This window comes from Scyliorhinus canicula, chromosome 16 (genome assembly GCF_902713615.1).
Source record: "Scyliorhinus canicula chromosome 16, sScyCan1.1, whole genome shotgun sequence".
NCBI lineage: Eukaryota > Metazoa > Chordata > Chondrichthyes > Carcharhiniformes > Scyliorhinidae > Scyliorhinus > Scyliorhinus canicula.
In genome coordinates this window covers 112,694,766-112,703,821 of record NC_052161.1, presented here as the reverse complement: position 1 = coordinate 112,703,821, position 9,056 = coordinate 112,694,766, and positions in this window count along the sequence as shown.

The following is a 9,056-nucleotide window of genomic DNA, read 5'->3' as shown; positions in this document are numbered from 1 at the left end:
TGGAGCCAGGCCTCCGCCAGCAAAGCTTTACCTTGTTCCTCAGGTTTTGTTTTATTCATGGTATGTGGGCGTCGCACGCTGTGCCAGCATTTATTCCCTAATCCCTAATAATAATAATAATCGCTTATTGTCACAAGTAGGCTTTAATAAAGTTACTGTGAAAAGTCCCTAGTCGCCACATTCTGGCGCCTGTTCGGGGAGGCTGGTATGGGAATTGAACCTGCGCTGCTGGCCTTGTTCTGTATTACAAGATAGCTATTTAGCCCACTGTGCTAAACCAGCCCCGATTGTGAGTGGGTGCAGTTGAGGTTGCAGTTAAGAATCAACCACATTGCTGTGGGTCTGGAGTAGGCCAGACTGGGTAAGGACGGTGGATTTCCTTCCCTAAAGGACATTAGAGAACCAGATGTGGTTTTTTTTTACAACAACCGACAATGGTCGATGGTCATCATTAGACTTTTAATTCCAGATTTTTACTGAATTCAAATTTCACCATCCGCAGTGGTGGGATTTGAATCGCAGGCCCCAGAGTATTACGCTGGGTCTCTGGATTACTAACCCAGTGGCAATACCACCATGCCACTGCCCCACGTGATTTAAAAAAAATAATAATTTTGTGTTTCCACTTGGGCCTGGACGAGGTCCAAGAATGTGCCACCAGGCATGGCGTTCCACTGCCCACTGAACCAGGTGGATATGAACCATCTTTCTCTGTAACATCTGATTTAGTTGGACAGAGGGACTATAAGGTTCTCGTGTTTGGTTGGCCACCTGCACTGCGATATTTGGTGCAGCAGTAGGTGTTTTTCTTCATTCTTGGATGTGAGCATTGTTGGCCAGGCCAGCATTTGTTACCCATTCATAAATGCCCTCGATAACTGCATGGCTTGCTGGGCCATTTTCAGAGGGTAGTTAAGAGTCAGCCACATTGCTGATGTACTTGGCCACAACGACCCTGCCCCAGGGAGTGGTTTTGGCCATTCCCTGCTCTGCGGTTACTCCCGGTGTGGAAATTGAGGAATATGACTGGACTCCAGGGTGACTCTTCCCTCTTGCCAAAAAAGTGACAAATACTTAGTGCTAAGGGTCATGTGAAGGGTTGAGAAATCAGAGGGCCACATGTATCATGGACTCATCTCCAGCAAGAATCATGAAGCAGTGATTGCAGCTTGTTTATTTGTCCCTTATCTCGTGGGTCTGAGATGGAATCTTGATCTAAGCCAAACACAATAGTGGAACTCCACATTTACCTCAAAACACTGATTACCTGATTTTAATTACAGACGATCTCCAAACAAAATTGCTTATCAGTTGCAAAGTCCACGGCTTACTGACTAAACACAAGCCCATTGAAAACTTGCGCAAGGTGAATAACTAAAGCCTGGAGCCGACACACAAACAGTTACTAAAACCCTAATGCTAAATGGCATTGTAAATAGTGATTTTTGTCTCTATCCGCATATCGCAAACATGATGGGCTGAATGGCCTCCTGTGCTGTAGCTATTCGATGCGTATTCTATTTAGCAAAAGTAGAGGATGACGAGACAGTAAGTACTTTTTCTCTAAAGTCGAAAGTCAGCAATCAGCATCAGCTCTGATACAATAGCCCAGATATAATATTCCTTTTTAAAAAAAATTAGATTACCTAATTCATTTTTTCCAATTAAGGGGCAATTTAGCGTAGCCGATCCACATAACCTGCACATCTTTGGGTTGTGGGGGTAAAACCCACACAAACATGGGGAGAATGTGCAAACTCCACACGGACAGTGACCCAAAGCCGGGATTGAACCTGGGACCTTGGCGCCGTGAGGCAGCCGTGTTAGCCACTGTGCCACCCCAGGATGTAATAGTCTAACGGTAGTGCCATGCCTGCCCACCCATGTCAGGACTATCTTAATGTGAAGGTGAGGGATGTTCTAAAAACAGAAAATGCTGGTAATACTTTTTTATATAAATTTAGTGTACCCAATAATTTTTTTTCCAATTAAGGGGCAATTTAGTGTGTTCAATCCATCTATCTTGCACATCTTTGGGTTGTGGGGGTGAAACCCACACAAACATGGGGAGAACGTGCAAACTCCACACGGACAGTGACCCAGAGCGTTTCAAGTCTGATAGGACTTTTCTTCAAAGAAATCAGGACGTTAGCTCTGTCTCTCTCGACACAGACCTGCTGAGCACCTTGTTTTTATTTGAAGAATTACAGGATCTGCGGTATTTTGCCTTTTCTTTACAGGAACGAGAGTTGTTCGTGCTGGAGGATGGAATGCTTTCTATTTCAACCACCCTGTGGTCAGCATTAGACACTTGCAGGTTTGGACTATGCATCTTCTGGCTTTCCCTGGGGAGCACGTCAATCACTACCAGTTCTGGGCGGCGGGGTGGGTGGGGGGGGCCTTAGAATGAATCAAGGATTTCCTACTTGGCTCTACAGTCGTAGCAACATGAAGTCAAACTGCTTCGAGTGAAGCTAGGAATGGGAATCTTTATCTACGGCAGGAGACCTATACATTGCAATGAATTCAATGGGAGACTAAGCAGATGCTTCTAATTTCAAACGATTTTAATGGTTTGCTCAGGAAACTAATATTTCTTCCAGTTGCAGGAGCAATGGGATAGATCACTGATTTAAGATTGCCTGGAGATTTGCACAAAAGATTTTTTTTTTAACAAGGAGAGTTTGGAACAGCATGAAATGGCTTGTCATGGGCTGGTTGGGGCAGAGACTACTGCAACTTCTAAGAGAATAGTGGATAAATATTTTAAGCAGAAGAATATACAATTAATTTTGGACTTTTAACAGACCAAACAGCTTCTTTCTGAGTTGTAAATCTGCACAGTTCCTGTGCCCTAACCCCAACTCTCTGCCTTTGACTTTGTGAGAATTTGATTTTTATTCACTGCGCTGAGTGCCTAAGAAATAAAAGAGCGAACGGTGATTTTAACAAGAATTATTACTGAAATGAAAATGAAGTGAAAATCGCTTATTGTCACAAGTAGGCTTCAAATGAAGTTGCTGTGAAAAGCCCCTAGACGCCACATTCTGGCGCCTGTTCAAGGTGGCTGGTACGGGAATTGAACCGTGCTGCTGGCCTGCCTGGGTCTGCTTTAAAAGCCAGCGATTTAGCCCTGTGCTAAACCAGCCCCTATACTGTCCCTGTAAACTGGGGTCAGACTGGCTAGATGCCTTGTGATGGGAATTGGGAGTGACACAATGCACCGTGTGGAAGACCTGATAAACCTGATAGCTGAGCCACACAGGCCTCTTAAGCCTCTGTTGTTGATTGAATCAGTCAACCCTGAATCAGTCAACCCTGATTCGACTGATGGGACCTGGAGAGGCATATCTTGTTACTCGAGCCTGGCACTCTTCCGGCTTGACGCCAGAATGCCATGCCCCAGTAACAGATCTGCCCTTCCAGGTCCTGGCAAGTAATCAGGCACATACTGCAAAACACTCACCGAATAGGAGCAGTGATTCTGCGTAGGCAGCCTGAAGCTGTGTGGTCGGAAGCTAAGTGGCTTTGGGCAGTTAAAACTCCAGCTACACTCTTAAACACAGTAAGGCAACCTCTTTGTTAACCTGAGCTAAGCTCTCAGTGTTTAGGTAAGTGGATTGAGCAAGCAGAAAATCCACTTGCGGTTTGGACACACACACGGGATAAGGAGACAGCCACAAATTTCAGACTCAATGAGATCCTTCTTAAAAAAGATTGCATCAGCAGAAAATTCGGGAGTGAAACAATTAGATATTGAAAATATGGACAAGCATCAACAAGTCAAAATTTAAAAAAATAAAAAATTTAGAGTACCCAATTCATTTTTTCCAATTAAGGGGCAATTTAGCGTGGCCAATCCACTTAACCTGCACATCTTTTGGGTTGTGGGGCGAAACCCACGCAAACATGGGGAGAATGTGCAAACTCCACACGGACAGTGACCCAGAGCCGGGATCGAACCTGGGACCTCGGCGCCGTGCTACCCACTGAGCCACCGTGCTGCCCAAACAAGCCAAAATTAAACATTTCATCAAACAAAAACCTGGGATCCACAAAAATAAAAGAGTGCGGATATTGGAAATGAAGCTTCATTGACTGAAAACCAACCGATGGTGCCGGACATATTTCCAACATTTTCAGTTTGACCAGCAAAATATCCTCTCCCTCTCAGATCCAGTTAAAGAGATTATATCCGGGTAATAACCACAGAAAAGGCTGGAAATAGTCACCATGGTTCTGACGAAAGGTCATCAACCAGAAGTGTTAAGGCAGAGTTTTCCTGGCTCCGTAGTGATGGGAACTGGGAAAAACATGGACAGTTGTCAGGATGCGGGATGACTTCCTGAAACTTCCCCGGGAGGTTGGGGAACCTGCTGGACCACGGATTGGTTGCAAACACCATGGGGCCAGCAGTCTATTTAGATAATTAGAACCCCAATTAGAGCGAATATTGCAGCAACAGAGTGCCCCCTCTGCCTTGGACAGAGCCTACCAGCTTAATGAAGATGGGTTTTTTAAAAACATAATTTACAGGATGTGGACGTCGCTGGTTAGGCCAGCATTTATTGCCCTTCCCTAGTTGCCCTTCAGAAGGTGATGGTTAGCTGCCTTCTTGAATTGTTGCAGTCCTTGAGGTATAGGCACACCCACTGTACTGTTACTCTAATGGCAGAAAAACTAAAATACTTTCTAGTCTATCTTCACGGAGGAAGATACAAAGAGCCCCCATTCAAATATTAGAGAACCAAGAGGCTAACATAATTGAGGTCCAAATTATTATTTAAAAAATAGTACTGGAGAAACTAATGGGACTGAAAGATATATCCCTGGACCTGGCGATATACATCAAAGTGCTGAAAGAGGTGGCTGTAGGGATAATGGATGCATTGGTGGTCATCTTTCAAAATTCTATCAATTCTGCAACAGTTCCTGAAGTTTGGAAGGTGACAAATGTCACCCCATTATTTAAGAAAGTAGGGAGAGAGAAAACAGGTTTCTACAGACCTGTTAGCCTGGCCTCAGTAATAGGGTAAGTGCTAGAAAGCTAGCTAAAAAGGAGCGAGGACCCAGTGAAATGTAACTGCCCCTTGTGTGTGATAATGCTGTTGCTGAATAAAAATACTTTTAAGAAACCCGTTGGTCACCCCTCCCTTTATCAAACTGCGATGAAGGGGAATTGGAACTCTCGGCGTGCTGTCTGTTTGGCTTCCCCAAAATTTCTTTTTTAAAGTGTGGACTACGGCACGGAGTTTATTTGTGTGATGTTCTTTTTTTTCTTCTTTTCGGAGCCTGTAATGTGATGGAAGGCGAGTGCTGGGCCGGGGTTTTGCTGCCGGCTTGTGAAGTGTGTCCGCTGGGAGTGATCTGGAGTCTGATGTGTCCGGCAGTACCGGATGTGATATCTTCTGAGCGACGTCTGGTGACGGTCGTGCAATGTTTCGCCCATCTCTGCCTGCCGTTGTTTCGCGATGCTGGCAGAGTGATCCGCTGGCGAGTCCGTCCTCGGGTTTGCATCCGCCCTTTTGGCTGTCATTCTGGTTGTGAGTGCAGAGTTGTGTTTGAAGGACGGTTCTGCGGCTGCTCGGACTGTGATTTGCGACAGTGATGTTTTGCCTGCGAACTGACGGTTGTTGTGTGACTGCAGGTTTTGTGCCTAGAGACTCTTTTTTTCTTTTTAAAAAAATTTAGAGTACTCAATTATGTTTTCCAATTAAGGGGGAATTTAGCATGGCCAGTCCACCTATCCTGCACATCTTTGGGTTGTGGGGGTGAAACCCACGCAGACACGGGGAGAATGTGCAAACTCCACATGGACAGTGACCCAGGGCCGGGATTCGAACCCGGATCCTCAGCACCGCAGGCAGAAATGCTAACCACTGTGCCACCGTGCTGCCCTTTGTTGGCACTGAGTTGACTGGGCATTCCATATGTGACATCTGCTCATGTGGCGGCGTGCACGGCCCCCTGCTGGGTTTTTGCACTATGGGCTTTATTTTTTTGTAACTTTAGAGTACCCAATTTTTTTTTCCAATTAAGGGGCAATTTAGTGTGGTCCATCCACCTAGCCTGCACATCTTTGGGTTGTGGGGGTGAAACCCACACTGACACGAGGAGAATGTGCAAGCTCCACACGAGCTGTGGGTTTATTTGCCTGTGTGGAGGTACTGTAAGAATGTCGGGGCGACAGCTCCCTGGGCATTTTGGTAGGTGCTTTATTTTTAGGTAAAGTTTAGAGTGCCCAATTCTTTTCAAATTAAGGGGCGTTTGGGAGCTATGGGAGGTTGAGGTGGACATTGCCCGATGTTCCTCCCCACCTGTTCATTCTGTGGCTGGAGCCATGCCACACCGATTGGGTTGATAAGTCTGATGCCATGGCGCCAGGTTCGGCTGCTGGCAGCTTCGCCCCCGTGTGACTGGTGACGGTGTTGGGCTGGACATAATGATTGGTGGGGTACCCACCTGCTTCCCCGTACAGTGGCTCCTTATCCGAACCAATCTTTTTTTTTGTGTTTGCTGTCTAGTCGCTGTGGCGTTTGCATCCGTTTTCATCCTCTCCTCCTCAATGGTTGCCCTTGCCAGGGTTTTCGGACCTGCACAGGACTCATCCAGCTGGGGATGATTGTTTCCCGATGCTTGTTGGACTGAGTTAACCCAGCACTGGTATAAAAGGCCGGCAGCTGTAAAGACAGCTAAAAAGGAGCGAGGACCTGGTGAAATGTAATCGGGCCCTGTGTGTATAACGCTGTTGCTGAATAAAAAAAACTTTAAAGAAACCCATTGGACTCCCCTCGCTTTATCAAAGGTCCCATTAATGATATACTTGCCATAGAGAGCGTGCAACAAAGGTTAATCAGATTGATTCCTGGGATGGCAGGATTGACTGATGAGGAGAGATTGAGGAGGGTGGGCCTGTATTCTTTAGAGTTTAGAAGAATGGGAGGTGACCTTATTGAAAATTACCGGTCTTGGCAGGTTAAGTTCAGGAAGGGTGTTCCCTGGCTGCAGGGGCTCTAGAAATAGGGGACACAGTCTCAGAATAAGGGGTACGCCATTGAGGACTGAGATGAAGATAAATGTCTTCCCTCCGAATGCGCTGATTCTTTGGAACTCTCTACCCTAACGGAGGCTCAGTCGGTGAGTATGTTCAAGACAGAGCTCGATCAGTGTATAAATACTAAAGATATCAAGGGATATGGGAAAATGAGGTCTGTGGTAACGTTCAGCCCAATAACTCTCATTCTTTCCCCAGATGCTATCGCATATGCTGGTATTTCCAGCATTTTCTGTTTTTAATGGAAATTTACAGTATCCGTAGTATTTTGCTTTTAAACCATAGAATTAGGGTGGCATGGTGATGCAGTGGATAGCACTGCTGCCTCACGCCGTCGAGGACGCGGGTTCAATACCGGCCCGGGTCACTGCCCATGTGGAGTTTGCACATTCTCTCCGTGTCTGCGTGGGTCTCACCTCCACAACCCAAAGATATCCAGGGTCGGTGAATTGGCCACGCTAAATTGACCCTGAATTAGAAAAAGAACTGGGTACTCTAAATTTACCTAAAAATAAATAAATAAAAGAACCATAAAATTCCTACGGCACAGAAGGAGGCCATTTGGCCCATCAAGTCTGCACCAACCCTCTGAAAGAGCGCCCACTCCCCCGCCCTATCCCAGTACACATCAGCCTCTTTTACTTTTGGAGAGAGCAAGTTATCAGATTGTGGATTCTGCTTCACATCAGCCTTTTTTGAAGAGAGAGAGTTATTAGATTCTCACGGTGTCCTTTTGGTGAGAATGAACTGGGTAGTCCTGGAGTGGGTTGGTTAGATTCCTCCATCCAGCCTGCACAATCATAAGTGAAAGAACAATGGAATCCCGAGGCCCTGAGAAACATGTCAGTGGGACCAGAACCAATCACCACCAGCCACCAGGCAGGGCACAGACATTTGAGCCAATTCATTGGCCACCAGCCAAGTCAGTCAAACCGAGTCACACTGATGCCTTCCAGATTCTTCCTGCTTGAGTTAAAGATACAGGCCATTTCTTCTGCTTGAGTTAAAGACACAGGCCATTGCTTCTGCTCGAGTTAAAGATACAGGCCATTGCTTCTGCTCGAGTTAAAGCCACAGGCCATTTATTCTGCTTGAGGTAAAGACACAGGCCATTGCTTCTGCTCGAGTTAAAGCCACAGGCCATTGCTTTGCACGAGTTAAAGACACAGGCAGTTGCTTCTGCTTGAGTTAAAGACACAGGCCATTGCTTCTGCTTGAGTTAAAGATATAGGCTGCATTAAAGTCATAGTCAAGTGACTCATTACTCATCCATGGATCAAAATGGTAATAGTAAAAATTTAAAAAAGGGGAAAATGGGAATAAACAGGAAACAAACAGGAAGAACATGTACAAATTGCTCTGCCGTTTCCTTGTTCTCTATTATAAATGCTCTCCTTTCGGACTATAGGGGACCTACATTTGTCTTCACTAATCTTTTTCTTCTTACATACTTCTAGAAGCTTTTACAGTCTACTTTTATGTGAGTTGCAAGTTTACTCTCATACTCGATTTTTCCCCTCTGATCAATCTCTCGATCTTCTTTTCCTGAATTCTGATCTGCTCCCAATCTTCTGGCTTCTGCTTTTTTGAGCAACTTTATGTGACTCCTCTTTGGATCTAATACCATCCTTGGTTTATTTTGTTAGCCATGGTTGGGCTGCTTTTCTGTTGTATTTTTCCAGCAGAAAGGAATGTTCAACTTGCTGCTATTGTTGCGCTTTGTAGCTGCCTTGTTACGGGTATAGTGCTGTGTCAGTGCTGGAAATTCCCAGATTGTTAATGGGTTTTCTTGGCCACTGGTCTTCATGAATCAGGTAAAATACTGAGATGGAGCTGCCAACAGTGCAAGATCGGTACACTGGTTAAGGTGGGATGAGCTTGGCATCAAACCAATCCAAAAGCTGTTGAAAGTGGGCAAGTACTGTGTACTTAGTAGGGATTAGCTGCTCTCATGAAAAGAATTTGACTGGTCCACATAGGTGTGCTTCGATATCTTACATTG